Source organism: Acomys russatus, chromosome 8 (assembly GCF_903995435.1).
Source record: "Acomys russatus chromosome 8, mAcoRus1.1, whole genome shotgun sequence".
Classification (NCBI taxonomy): Eukaryota; Metazoa; Chordata; class Mammalia; order Rodentia; family Muridae; genus Acomys; species Acomys russatus.
This window is the reverse complement of record NC_067144.1, coordinates 5,975,128-5,990,723: the sequence shown is the minus strand read 5'-3', so window position 1 is coordinate 5,990,723 and position 15,596 is coordinate 5,975,128. Positions and strand designations below refer to the sequence as shown.

The following is a 15,596-nucleotide window of genomic DNA, read 5'->3' as shown; positions in this document are numbered from 1 at the left end:
GGTAAACTGCTCACTTCACAAGCACAGGGGCCTGAGTTCAGATCCCCAGCGCCCACATGAACAACGCAGGTACAGTAACCCATGCCTGTAGCCAGCACTGTGGGACAGGGTTAGGAGGCTCCCAGTGTCACCGTCAGGTTACTACTGCTGTGATGGAATGACCACAGAAATTTGAGGAAGAAAGGGTTTATTTGGCTTACATGTCCACATCATTGTTCATCATTGAAGGAAGCCAGGACAGGAACTAAACAGGACAGGAACCTGGAGCCAGGAGCTGAGGCAGAGGCCATGTGGAGTACTGCTTACTGGCTTGTTCCCCATGGCTCACTCAGCCTGTTTTCTTAGAAAACCCAGAACCATAAGCCCAGGGTGTCCCCACCCAGGATGGGGCTGGGCCCCTCCACATCAGTCACTAATTAAGAATATGCCTGCTTTTTTCTGCACAGCATTTTCATCTGTCTGAAGTGGGCTGTTCTCAGATCCCAAAGGCTAGGCCATGGCACACTGCAGCCATGATGGATGCTGATGTGAATCCAAAGGCCTATGCCCTCACAGATGCCCACCACACCAAGCTGCTGCCGGGCCTTGTTCAGCAGTCACACAACTACAAGCAGCTTTGGAAAGGAGCCAGTGAAGCCTCCAAAACACTCAACAGGTGCATGTCTGCGTCCATTGTGATGGCAGCAGATGCTGAGCGCTTGGGAGATCACCCTGCACCTCCTACTGCTGTGTGATAACAAGAATGTCCTTCATGGGGCTCGAGAGATGGCTCAGAAGTTAAGAGCAGCATCTGCTCTTCCAAAGGTCCCGAGTTCAATTCCCAGCAACCAACCACATGGTGGCTCAGGACCATCAGTAATCAGATCCAGTGCCTTCCTGTGGCGGGCAGGTGCACATGCAGGCAGGATACTGTATAAGTAAATAAATAAACAATTAAAGAGTGTTCCTTACGTATCTATGCACTCCAAGCAAGCTTTATGATGGGTCTGTGGGGTCTCCAGGCCTGTCATCACCTGTCCTGTTACCATCACAGAAGGCTCTCAGCTAAAGCAGCAGACCCAGTGCATTCAGCCATCTGTTGAAAGGCTCTTGGTGTAGGCCTGTGGCCTCTGCCCTTTCCTGTCCACTCCCACCCTATTCCTGTGTCATATTGTCTATTAGCATGTAGTGTTTTCTGCCAGTTTCTGTTATAAATATTGTACTAAAGGAAGAAAGAAAGAAACAAACAAACAAACAAAGAAACAAAGAAAGGAAGAAGATGCCCTCCAGGCTTGCCCACAGCCTGATCTTATGGAGGGATTTTCTCAGTTAAAGCTCCACCCTCTTTGATGACTCCAGCTGGAGTCAAATTGACATAAAACTAGCCAGGACACTCGGGTTTGGCAAAAGAGATTCTGACTCAAAGATAAGATGGAAAGCTATAGAGAAAGACATCAACTGCTCATCATCACCTACACACCCACATAAGCACATGCACCTGCACATGCACACACACACACACGCACGCATGCACACACGTGTGCACGCGCACACACAAAGGCACACAAACACACATGCGCGCACACACACACACACACACACACACACACACACACGTACCTGGGTCCATAGTTGGATGTAGAGGTACAGACCTACAATGCCAGCTCTTATAAGTCAGAGACAGGAGGGTCGATACGACTTTAAGGCCAGATTGGTCTGCATAGTCAGTACCAGGACAGCAAGGGATTCATAGTGAGACCTAGCCAAAGGAAAAAAAAAAAAAAGTGACAGGTTTATTCTTTTCATAATGACCTCAGGGAATGAGAGCCCCATCCAAGTCCATGGGTGGACACAAGGACCTCTGACTATAGCAAGCACCACACTAGGAGGTTACAAGGCAGGCCAGAGAGTGATGAGGAATATGCCTTCACCCTGGTCTGGGTGTATCTGTGGTATGGTAGCAGAAGTTCTATAACTAACATCCTGGGTACCACATGGACTTTTACAGAGTCGTAAGACAGAAGTGTGTGGGACTGGAAAAGCATTATGGGAAACCCCCAGGTAACTTTTGCCTCAATTCTGTCCAGAGCAGTGACAGCTTTGGGGGTGGGCGGAGGGGGGGCGCCAGCTTCCTGGTCCAAGACTCAGACTTAGAAGTCAAATGCCGCTAATGTTCAGGAAGTCCCACCTACTCTCTAAGTTTGTTTTTCCTTTTGATTAGTCTTATTAGGAATGATATATTATTTGGGGCAAAAGAGGAAGAGGATGAGAAAAAAGAAGCAAGAAGAAGAAAGAAGAGGAGGAGGAGGAAGAGGAGCCATCCCAATCATGAGAGCTTATAGCTGCATTGGAAAGTCTAGATAGTTGTACAAGATTTTAATAGCATTTATTTCTGAGCATTAAGATTTTAGGTGGTCAAGTGTGGGTGGTGTACACCTGTAATCTCAGCACTCAGAAAGCAGGCACAGACAGATCTCTGTGAGTTCAAGGCCAGCCTGGTCTATCAAGTTCCAGGGCAGCAGTAGTGAGACCCTGTCTTAATTAATTCATTTTTAAAAGACTTTAGGTAATTGGCGGGGGAGGGGGCTGAAAAGATTGGCTCAGTGGCTCAGAGCATTTGATGAAAACTAGAACAATTAATGTTGCTAGTACAGCAACTGGAGGCCAAACAGCAAATCCTCTGGTAGTCCTTAAAATGCTCCTGTGAGCCAGGAGTGGCATTGTATGCTTATACTCCGAACACTTGGGGAGACACAGGTAGGTAGCTCTCTGTGAGTTCGAGGCCAGCCTGGTCTACAAAGTGAGTCCAGGACAGCCAGTGTTACACAGAGAAACCCTGTCTTGGGGGAAAAAAAAGGAGAAAAAGAAAGAAAGAAAAAGAAAAAGAAAACAAACAGGACAATAATGCTCCTGTGTTCACCACACCAAGGAAAACATGGGAGACAGAAAGGGTTGTAAACTTACATGCTGTGAGTAAAGTGTTGCGTGCCACGGGGCTTTGCCCTTGCCCCACTGCCGTTCCTACAGATCAATCTCCTCTTGTGATAGATTAAAAGATTGCTTTTTCACTATTCCTTAAACACAGCAGGATAAAATCAAAATCAAGTTTTCTTTCTTTCTTTCTTTCTTTTTTTTTTTTTTTTTTGGTCTCAATCCTTAACAATAAGGAACCTACACAGCTTTGCTGGTGGGATTTCCTCCCTCGAGGCACAATTAAAAAGAGTCATTCCCACGCCAGCAGATGCTGCTGATACACTGACTTCTTTCTACATTACAAAATTATCCACAGGCTTATCACAGTATACACGGCATACTTTTCACCTACAAGGCAAAAATCTCTACTTAAAAGAATGTTTAAATCTACTATTTGGTGTCTTGAGGCAGCTGGCTTAAAAATTGCTCACAAAAAAATTTTTTTTGAGCCATGCAGGTGGTGGTGGTGGACTCCTTTAATCCCAGCACTTGGGAAGCAGAGGCAGGTGGATCTCTGTGAGTTTGAGGCCAGCCTGGTCTACAGAGTGATTTCCAGGACAGCCAAGGCTACACAGAGAAGCCCCGTCTCAAAATACACAAAACAAAACATAAAACAGAATTTTTCTTCAACAACCACAATGCCTTTAGTACCTAGGCTTTATTGCTGTTTCTCTTGTTATCCATTCCCAAAAGATACAATTACAGGAAAAGTTCCCTAAAGACACTTAATGATTTTCAAAAACCATTAGGCAACACTAATTAGATTAGACCATTGTTACACTTATCCGCAGCAGACTTAACACCTCTCCTTGGTATCCTTAAAGCTGCTGCTGCTGCTCTCTCTTCCCCTCCTCCATCCCCCAGGCTCCCAAAAGGATGCCCATGAGGCCTTGCAGTACTGTTCTAATTATAAAACTTAACTACAGCTCACCTTCCTTCATTCTGAGGACACCTTTACTTGCTACGGCCACTTTGCCTCAATTAACTCCTTCCCTTGGCAATCACCAAATGGGTACATTTGCCATCTCAACCCGAAAGGTCGCTTACGGCCGTGAGTGATCGATTCCGCTATTAGAACAAGACCCAGATTGTACTGTTGTCCTTTTGAAGCCTCCCATGTTGCTTCTTTTATATATTTTTGCTTCTCCCATAGCAAACACAATTAGCCTCTTCCACAGGACAAATATTACATCGTCATCCCAGTGATAAGAGTCTACAGTCCTACCACTGCTTCCTGATGACCTCAAACTTGTCACTGATGGTCCTCTCCTCCTTAGGTAAAGCAGCTCATTGGTCCCAAGATAGATATTAACAACATCAAATCAATTATTCCTCCAAGCAGCAAACTAAATTATTTGCTATTCTTACTGACTTGGCTTCTCCTGTTAATATACAATATATCACAATATACAGTAGTGTCACAGCCTCTTCTTTTAAAATGGTCGGGATAAAATCAACTCCTTCAAAATCATCATGTCTTGAGTGGCAAGGTGGCAAGTGCCTATAATCCCAGGTGTCGGCAGGCACAGCAGGTGGACTTCCGTGAGTTCGAGTCCAGCCTAGCCCACAGACATAGTGAACGCAACACAGCCAGGGAAATGTAATGAGGCCTTGTCTCAAAATACAAACAGACAAAAATATGTAATGCCCTGTGTTCCTAAACTTCAACAAGCCATTTAATGTCACAACCTCTTCCTACATAACCCATAGCATATGTTCTCACGCCTCCCCAGGACCACTGACTTACACAATAGTACAGCTGACTTTCTGGTCCCATAAGTTTCGCATCAGGCTCAAAAGCCTCACGCTTTGCTCCATCAGAATGCTCATGCCTTTTGCAAATGATTTCCTTCACTGGCACACATCCAAGCTACACACATATTCCACTAAGGTCCTACTATAACCCTCTATTTCCCATAGGTGGAACTAATCCTCCTGGTTCACATTGTATTTACTTACTTATGTATCTGTCTGTGTTTGGGTGTTTTCCTGCCTGCATGTTTACGTACCGTTTGTGTGCCTGGTACCTGTGAAAGCCACAAGAGAACACTGGCTCCTCTGGAACTACAGTAAGAGATGGTTGTGAACTGGCATGCGGGTGCTCCCATCCTCCGGAAGAGCGACAAGTCCTCTTAGCTGCCGATCCATCTCTCCATCTCTAACCCTGGTGGTTTAAAAGGCCCAGCAGAAACGACAAATGGATGGCACCCATGTCAAGTCTTTTGACCATTTGGCCTTCATGCATGTTTTTGTGGATACCTGGTGCAGATTCATCAAGGCTATGGCTATGGCTTTGGCTACAGCTATGGCTATGGCTACAGCTATGGCTACGGCTATGGCTACGGCTATGGCTATGGCTTTGGCTACAGCTATGGCTTTGGCTACGGCTATGGCTATGGCTACGGCTACGGCTATGGCTACAGCTATGGCTATGGCTACAGCTATGGCTATGGCTACGGCTTCAGCTATGGCTACAGCTATGGCTATGGCTACGGCTATGGCTTTGGCTACAGCTACGGCTATGGCTACAGCTATGGCTTTGGCTACGGCTATGGCTACAGCTATGGCTTTGGCTACAGCTATGGCTATGGCCACGACTATGGCTACGGCTACGGCTATGGCTACAGCTGTGGCTTTGGCTACAGCTACGGCTATGGCTACAGCTATGGCTTTGGCTACGGCTATGGCTACAGCTATGGCTTTGGCTACAGCTATGGCTATGGCTACGGCTATGGCTACGGCTACGGCTATGGCTATGGCTACAGCTACGGCTACAGCTACAGCTATGGCTTTGGCTATGACTATGGCTATGGCTATGGCTACAGCTATGGCTATGGCTACGGCTTCGGCTATGGCTACAGCTACGGCTACGGCTATGGCTTTGGCTACGGCTATGGCTACAGCTATGGCTATGGCTACGGCTATGGCTACAGCTATGGCTACGGCTACAGCTACAGCTATGGCTTTGGCTATGACTATGGCTATGGCTATGGCTATGGCTACAGCTATGGCTACAGCTATGGCTATGGCTACGGCTTCGGCTATGGCTACAGCTACGGCTACGGCTATGGCTTTGGCTACGGCTATGGCTACAGCTATGGCTATGGCTACGGCTATGGCTACAGCTATGGCTATGGCTACGGCTATGGCTACGGCTATGGCTACGGCTATGGCTATGGCTACAGCTATGGCTACGGCTATGGCTACAGCTATGGCTATGGCTACGGCTATGGCTATGGCTACGGCTATAGCTACAGCTACAGCTATGGCTATGGCTACAGCTAAGCCTATGGCTATGGCTACGACTATGGCTATGGCTACGGCTATGGCTTTGGCTACAGCTATGGCTTTGGTTACAGCTATGGCTATGGCTACAGCTATGGCTATGGCTACGGCTTCGGCTATGGCTCAGCCTGGGGAGGTGTTTGTGTGCCTTGGGTCACACTGTCTTGCTCTGTTGGCTGTTTCAGGCATTCCTCACAGGATCAAAGAGGACAACGGGCCAGCATGTGCTTCTCGAGCTTTCCAAACCTTTTGTTCCTTTGATGTATTACTCATAAAAACAGGTATTCCCCCATAATCCTATGGGACAAGTCCTTGTAAAACATTCTAATGCTCTCCTTAAAACAGAAAGGAAGATAGGCTCCTCCAGGCCTAATCCACCACCTCAGAGCACTGGTTCTCCACCTCCCTACCACTGCAACCCTTCAATACATTTCCTCAGGGTGTGGTGACCCCAGCCATGAAGTTATTTTTGTTGCTAATTCATATTTATAATTTTGCTACTGTTATGAATCATAACATAAATATCTGTGTTTTCCAATGGTCTTAGCTGACTCCTGTGAAAGGGTCATTCGACCCCAGAGGGGTTCATGACCCACAGGTTGAGACCCACTGATTTTGAGGTTTTATTGCCCTAAATTTCTTTCCTGTAGAAAGAATTATACAGAGTCCTCTCACTCTGGGCCTCACCCACAGGTTTTCTGGCAAGATCCACAGGATGGCACATGGAAAAGCCACAGACATTTGCTTGGGGTAGGGGATATACTCCTGTAAGCCATGAGAACAACTGTGTTTGGATTCCAGAGGGGGGAAAATGTCAACTGTGGTGCAGTAAAGCTTTCTACCTAGGCTGTGACTGCTTCTTGCCCGGAGTCAAATGAAAAACACATCTGATGAGGTGCAGGAGTCAAGAGATTTGAGCCGGCCCTCTTCCCCTACAGACATTTCTTAATGATGATCTCTGACATCAGTGTTTTCATTGCTTCTGCACATGAGCAAAGTTATTGGCACATATTCCACAGCTCATTATAGCTCTTCTGTCACTTGCTTTGATGCTCCCTCAGTGGCATTTAAAAAATAATACTGCATAGGTGTCTTTCTTGATTGGATTTCTGTCAACTTAACACAAGCTCATATAATCAAGTCTGTATAGGCATTTTCCTGATTAATGATTAATGTGAGAGGGCCTGGTCCACTGTGGTCAGTGTTACCCCCTGGACCCTGCATAGTATTAAAAAAAAAAAAAAGCAAGCTGAGGAAGCCATAGGGAGCTAATCAGTAAGCATGGTTCCTGTATGGCACCTGCCAAGACTGTGACCGAGGATGTGGCTTTTTTTATCAGGGTATTTCATCACAGCAACAGAAACCTAAGACACTGCTTGAACCCTTAGGTGCCACAGAACCCAGAGATAGAGTGCCTGCCTTTAACCACACTGGCTTACTTCCCAATTTTCACTATATGTTGCTGCTAATAACTACTTTTTTTTTTTCTCTTTAATAACTACTTTTATTACTGCCCAGGAGTGCAAACCTCATTGATCTGGATACCCAAGAAATGAGATCAAAGGCTATGCTAAACTTTATAACATTCTTATGAATTTTTAGGGATCTGAGCCTGGGATCCTTAGCAATGTCATTTATCCTCCAAATAGACCTTTCTGTGCTAAACACAGACAATGGTACCCCCAGGCGAGCTTTTACGTCAGCTGGAGTGTGGTATCACATATCCTTGTAATAAAAGCATATCTGAAAGAGAAATGATAGACTGGGAACCCCACAGAGAATTGGTGGATGGAGAAAATTAGGTGTTGAAATGGGGATTCAATAAAACACAACTTAATCAGTCCTATCCCGTGGTGATATGTTCCAGTAACACTATGAAGTGGCCTGTGGGTGGATTAGCACCCTCCCCAACTCTGACGATAGCATTTGGGCCTATGCAGGACCATCTCTTGGTGGGGGTGGGGCCTGTCATGGTGTGGAAGGGAGATTATCACTGGAATGCAACTCAAAATGCTGCCCATTTAAACACAACCGCAAAGAACCTAGTTCATGCGTCACATGCCACATCACCTGCCTTGACTAGTGTTTGCAACAATGTTTTAACCATACTCATGAGGGAAAAGACAGTTTATCATTCTTTTTCTTTTTAAGATTTTTTATTTAGTTATTAAGTATACAGTGCTCTGCCTGCATGTCCACCTGCAGGCCAGAAGAAGCCATGATCATTATAGATGGTTGTGAGCCACCATGTGGCTGCTGGGATTTGAACTCAGGACCTCTGGAAGAGCAGTTAGTGCTCTTAACCTCTGAGCCATCTCTCCAGCCCTGGCTTATCATTCTTTTTTTTTTTTTTTTTCAAACCTGAATCTTTAAATTTTTTATTGATTCTTTATGAATTTCACATCCTGCACCTCAATTCCACTTGTTGCGGGGTATTTGATTCCAGTGTGATCCCTGAGATTGTGAGCTGTAAAAACCTGTCTTTTGTTTTGCAAAGTGGTTGAACTCTTAAGGCACATCTCCTAGTCTCTCTATACCCACCCTTTGCCTTTATACTCCCCTCCCAAAGAAAACAAAAAAAGAAATTTTACCATAGAAGCTATAGTGTGTCATGGTATGTCACTCAGTCTAACCTGTCCCCCAAATATCTTTACTTGCAAATGTTCATTACAATGAGTCCCTGGTGTGGTTTGAGGCCTCTGGCTTCTGCTACACCATCAATACTGGAGCCTCACTGGGACTCCTCTAGGATATCCTGTTGTTGCCCTGTGTCATAGAGATCCTGCAGCTTTGGTTCTGCAGGACTGGCCCCTTCATGTGCCCCAACAGTTCATAGATGGGGTAGATGTTGGGGTGAACCAACTCAAAGCCCTAAGTCTGGGCCTGGATGGTAACAGAGTTGGTCAGGCCACCAGCTCTCCTGTGCCCGCATCACTAGGGCTACTTCTCCAGTTTTATGCAGGTGAGGGGCAGGGACAGCTCTCCTGCCTGCAGCAGCCACTACGGGGTGAGACTGCCTCTCTGGCACCCACTCTACCAGGGCCAGCTCCTCAGAATTGCCCCCAGAAAGAGATGGGGACAGCTCTCTTGCTTTTACACCGTTGGGGCTGGCTCTCCCATGCCCGTACTACCAGGGCCAGCTCTACTGTGCTGCCCAGGTGAGGTGCAGGACCCTCAAATGCTGCAGCAGGCAGGGGTTTGGGGCCAACTCTCCAGATCTCATGCCCTGTAAGTGGCACTATTTGAGAAGGTTCAAAAGTGTGGTGCTGCAGATATTGTATCTGTACAGCCTAGGAAGCAAATAACTGACACAATGAGACTGAAATGTAATTCAATGCTGCAAGCATTATGCTGAGCAGAATCAAAACTGTTATTAACTAACTGTTATCAACTAAACTAAACTTCTCATCCTCATAACCCTCTATATCCCAAGCACTCACCAATCCGATCCTCCTTGGGCAGCTTCTCTCCACCAATTCCCTCTGTCAACTGTCCACTCTCAACTCTGGCTTATCATTCTTAAAAGACCAGTCCTACTCAGGGCTCAAGGCTGTCTGTCTGAAAAAGCCATGGCAAGAGACTCCAGCTGTAGCTTGTATGCATGAGATGGTGAGACTCACCCAAGGTTAATACTGTGGTCTCAGCTAGCATTGTTGCTTTGTACTGAGAAGGGAAAACAGCTTCTATTTAAAACTTGACAAGCACAAATCTATATGGCACAAAAGATACTCAGTAAACATTCTACAGTTAAAGGAGCCTATAAGTTGGTTAGATGAACAAGTCCAAGACCTATGAAGGTCACAGCATTTGAGATGCCATTTTAATGTCACTCAGTATTGTAGTAAATCACTCATGTTGACCTTGATGGGAAACAAGGAGCGGGAACTGTTGCCAACATCCTTTTCTGAGAAAGAAACATTCTGCATCCAAGAGCAGTGTGACCCTTGGCACAGTAGGGACAGAAGGAAACGGTCTGTACAACAGGTTTTCCAGCTCAGAAGCCAGAATGTGCTGTTTCTTGCAATAGAAAGGTGTGCTCTGTTCCCACAGATTTTTCTACCCATGTTTCCTTGTCTTTGTTTTCCTCGGTGACACATTAATTCAAACCTTCTATTACTTGTAAGCAGGGTTTAATGATTGGACAGAATCTTTGCATGGGAGTTACTCCTAACAAAAAGCTTAGGGCAAGAGGCACTCTGGGTCCTTAGAACTTCTAGAATACTCTTTAGGCCCTTGCCCAACCCCTGCTGACAAGTCACATTCCAGACTCAGATTTTTATTTCATAAACTGAGCGCCGCTATCCTCAGCACTGCTCAGTCATGAGGACCCGAGTTCGGATCACGGCACCTCACAGATGCCTGCAGTTCTAGCTGCACGTTATACGACACCCTCTCCTAGTCTCCATGTTCATGTGCTTACACCTAGACACACACACACACACACACACACACACACACACACACACACGCCAAACAGTTTTTAATGGAAGTTAGGTGATTTCAGAGGAAGAATGTGGCTTAGTCAGTAAGTACTTGCCAAACATGCATGAAGTCCTCAGCAGTGAAGTCAGGCATACTGCCAAGACAAATTAGCCAAATTCTACCACCCTCCGTTTTTAAAGATAGTCTCACTATGTAGTCCAGTCTAGCCTTGAACTAACTATATAGGTCAGGCTAACACCAGACCCTTAGTGGTTCTCCCAGCATAAACCACCAAGCCCAGCTACAACTGTGGGCTCTTTTTTTTTAAAACACATTTTTATTGAAAAATGAAATCATTCATATTACATCTCATTTTCTATCCCATCCCTTACACCCTCCCATTCCTCCCTCCCTCCCGCTTTCACCCCATTCCCCCTTCCCTATGACTGTGACTGAGGGGGACTTCCTCCCCCTGAATATGATGCTAGGGTATCAAGTCTCTTCTTGGTAGCCTGCTATCCTTCCTCCGAGTGCCATCGGGCCTCCTCATCAAGGGGATGTGGCCAAATATGGGGCACCAGGGTTCATGTGAAAGTCAGTCCCCAGTCTCCACTTAACTATGGAGAATGTCCTGTCCCTTGGCTAGATCTGGGTAGGGGTTTGAGGATGACTGCACATATTGTCCTTGGTTGGTGCCTTAGTTCGAGCAGAACCCCTGGGCCCAGATCCACCCATCATAGTGTTCTTCTTGTAGGTTTCTAGGACCCTCTGGATCCTCTATTTCCCTATCAACTGTGGGATCTTAAGTAAAGTATACCGAGGCCACTTCCCACTTCCCTGGTTAGCTGCTCAGAGGGCAAGCACAGTCTGAGAGCCAGTCACATCTCCTGCCCACCCCGCTGGCACTGCCATTGTCATCTTCATCAGCTGCACCAGAATCCCCAGTGAAACTGTTTAGAATGCTGGGTGAGGAGCCGGAGATGGTCGGGCAAGCAAGAGCACCGGACCCAGGTTCAGTTCCCAGCAACAGACACAGCAGCTCACAAGCATCTGTAGCTCCAGCTCTGGGGGATCTGATGCCCTCTTCTGGATTCCATGGGTACCAAGCATATACATGGTGTACATATGGGCATGAAAGCAAACACATAAAATAAAAATAAATAAATCTTTTTTTTTGGTTAAGATTATTTTTATATAACTGTTTATTTCTCTTGGTTTATTTATTTAACCCAGCTATCATGCAAATAATTGAGATTCTTTTATATTTGTTTATAAAGCTTTACAACACAATCTTGAGCAGTTTAAATTCTGTTCTTAACTTTCTATGTTATTCTGACTCCATCTTTGCCAAAACCTCCAAGTTACTTGCTTTTTAGGGTTTTTTGTTGTTGTTGTTGTTGTTTGGTTGGTTTTTGTTTTTGTTTGTTTGTTTGTTTGTTTTCCTCCAGCTCACTCGTCATCTCTCCGGCACCTCTGCCTGTGCCTGAATCCGGTACTTCCTCTTCTAACTCCTCCTCCCCTAACTGGCAGGAAGTCCAGCCCTATTCTCTGCCCTGCTCGGTGATTGGCTATAAGCTGCTTTATTGGCATACAAGGGGACAACTGGGGAGCAGAGTTTATACAACAGTGAGACAGGAGATTCTCAGAACGCGGCTTACAATGAGATATGGGGGTACAGAAATCAGCATTTGAATTACACAGTAAACTTACACCTACACAAACCTCTGGATGAAATGGATCCCAGTGAGCCCGGCTGTAAGACGTCAGTATTTGCAAACCCCAGGCTTGAGCTGCTCTTGTACAGAAGGACTTTTTGTTGGCTCTGTTTCTCAACAAGTAAATTTTATTATCCAACCCAACTAGCTTACACAAAAGGGGAAAAAGGTTAAAGGGAAACAAGAGTGAACCTTCCGGTATCTGTTCCACAGGACGGGTCCCTAGGTGTCTCTGGCCTACGCGCTGGTCCGGTCTGTTCGCTGATCCTCTTCCCAATCCACACGCGCTCAAGCACAGTCTGAACCTGCTGCTCTCTCTCTCTCCTCTCCACCTGCCTGTCTCTCACGTGCAAGGGGTGGTCTCCCTCTCCCATTGAGGGTCGATTAGAAACACAATAGTCCAGATGGAGTCCCTCGGTCCCTTTCCTGAATTTTAGGCCCAGGATGGCTCCACCCAGTCTATCTCAAGGTTAATCTCAGGGAGTTTCCGTGGTGTGTCCAAGGGCAAAGCCCACCAAGACTGCTTTCACCTGTGACAAAGCTTACAATCCTTCCCACAACTTTTTGCCAGAGAAACTGTTACACAAGCCCAGGCACATGGGTGTACATACAATGATGTACGTTGTACACTTCCTCATGGTAAATCATGAAGGCACTTGTTTTGAAAAAGTTCTTGGGTATACATAATTTTTTATCTTTTATTTTATTTTTTAAATTGTTTTAATATTTTATTACAGATTAAGCCAAATTTGCGTATTAAGAAGATAGACATGCTTGTCTATTGTTACATAAAGAATTAAATCTTAGCCAGGCAGAGTGGCGCACGCCTTTAATCCCAGCATTTGGGAGGCAAAGACAGGTGAGTCTCTGAATTTGAAACCAACCTGGTCTACACAGTGACTTCCAGGACAGCCAGGGCTACAGAGTGAGGCCCTGTCTAAAAAAAAAAAAACAAAACAAAACAAAACCACTAAAATAAATTGAATTAAATTTTGGCTTAGTGGTTGACACTGAAGCTGCCCAGGAGGGAGAGATCAGCAGAAGCTCCACCCACCTGCAGCACCAGGCAAGGCCACGGCGGGGTGCAGGGATCCAAGGGAACAACCAGGAAAGGATCTCCCTCCTCTACTCCCGGACAGGCCAGAACCCCAACTCCTCTGAAGCTTTGAAGAGCAAAGGCTCCAGCTCACCCCTCCCGCATCCAGCGTCTAGGGGACCCCACCAGAACCCAAGGGATGTGAGAATGCCCGCATTTCGCTCCATAGGCATTCTGTTTAGTTCTTACTCCCTGTTACTTAACCTCCACTCTGGCGCATACATCCCATGGTTATCACTGGACTGTCTCAACTCACCAGGCACTCAAGTAATGGCACAGAAACTTTTATTCCTTAGTGTAGGCTTGTTTGCAACTAGTTCATGTAACTTAAATTAACCCGTTTATACTAATCTACATCCTGCCACGTGGCTTGTTACCTCTCCGTCGAACTGGCACCTGTTTCTTCCTCTGTGTCTGGCTGGTGAAACCCAAAGGCCTGATTTTTTTCCCCTGAGTGCCTATCTCTGCCCGGAAGTCCGGCCTATCCGGTCTGACCCTGCTTAGGCTGGGTCGTCTGTTTATTAACCCAATCAGATGGTTTTGAAGAAGATGTTTACAAAACATGGAGACAGGTGACGCTTCATAAAAATAACAATACCAAAGTCCAGCCTGTTCTCAGCTCTCTGCTGTTACAGAAATCAACATTTGAATAACACAAAGAATACAAAGACGACCTTTACACAGAGATTATCCCAACACATGATGGTTTCGGTTTTGCCTGTATGTTGCTCCGTTGGGGTGTAGGATCACTGTGTACATTTTTTCACCCACTCTAAATGGAGCTTTCTTTGCTAGGCCTTCTGCTAGCGTCTCATGGACTTCCCCTCTTATACCTACACCTCTCCTTCTTTCTCCCTTCCTATCCCCTTCTCTTGTTCCTCTTAGTTAAAATCTTCCATAGCTTTAACAATCTCTAAAACCTGTGAACCCTAATGACTTCCCAACTTCTCCTTCCCAGGAACTTTACCCATCTCATTTGCTTTTTTTCTTTTCAAAGTCAATCTAAGATGAGAGTAGTGACAAACGCCTTTAATCCCAGCATTCCAGAGGCGGAATAAGATCTCTGTGAGTTTGAGGCCAGCCTGGTCTACATATTGAGTTCCAGTTCATCCAGGACTCCACAGTAAGGACCTGTCACGGTCAGTCAAGCTAACACTTACCCCTTTTCCTCATCCAACCTATTTCCCTGACTCCTACACTTTTGTTTGTTTTTGTTTTTGTCTTTTCAAGACAGGGTTTCTCTGTGTAGCCTTGACTGTCCTGGACTCACTTTGTAGACCAGGCTAGCCTCGAACTCACAGAGATCCACCTGCCTCTATCTCCCAAGCGCTGGGATTAAAGGGGTGCACCACCACTGCCAGGCTCTAAACTTTTTTTGTTGTTGTTGTTTTTAAGATTTATTTATTTATTTACTCTCTGTACAGTACTCTGCCTGCACATAGACCTGCAGGCCAGAAGAGGGCATCAAATCATATTATAGATAGCTGTGAGCCACCATGTGGTTGCTGGGAATTGAACTCAGGACTTCTGGAAGAGCAGACAGTGCTCTTAACCACTGAGGCATCTCTCCAGCCGCCTGACTCCTAATCTTATTAACTAAAATCTGAGCATACTCCATACCATCTTTGTTTTCTGAGGCAAGTGTGGTTAATTGGCTGGTACATATTTGCATGGTGGGAATACCCAGCAGCTGTGACTGCTCCTGCACTTACTAGCCTACTCTGAGAATAACACAAAGTCTACGCCAGATACCTTGGGCTCTTGAACTGAGAAACTGCTTTCTGAATTGCACATTCTACCACATTTAAGTCCCAGACAAACACTGCAAACATTTGACTGAAGAAATACAGTTGCTAAAACAAAAGTCACCCAGAGGTGGAGAGATGGCTCATTAGTTAAGAACACTTCCAGAGGACCTGAGTTTGAGTCCCAGCATCCACATGGTGACTCACAAACATCTGTAACTCAATCTCCAGGAACTCTGATGACATCTTCTACCTTCCTCAGGCACTCACCATGCTCATGTGATACACAGACATGCATGCAGGCGAAAACATCCGCATTCATAAAATACAATACTAGCAATTTTAAAATAAAAATTCCCAAGTAACAAGACAGCATGAAAA

At 45.7% G+C, this 15,596-nt stretch overlaps 1 pseudogene; it reads left to right on the top strand.

The window, feature by feature from the left end:
• The first annotated feature begins 512 nt into the window (after positions 1 to 512).
• On the top strand, positions 513 to 1,098 carry LOC127193068 (NHP2-like protein 1; annotated as a pseudogene).
• The last annotated feature ends 14,498 nt before the right edge of the window (positions 1,099 to 15,596 follow it).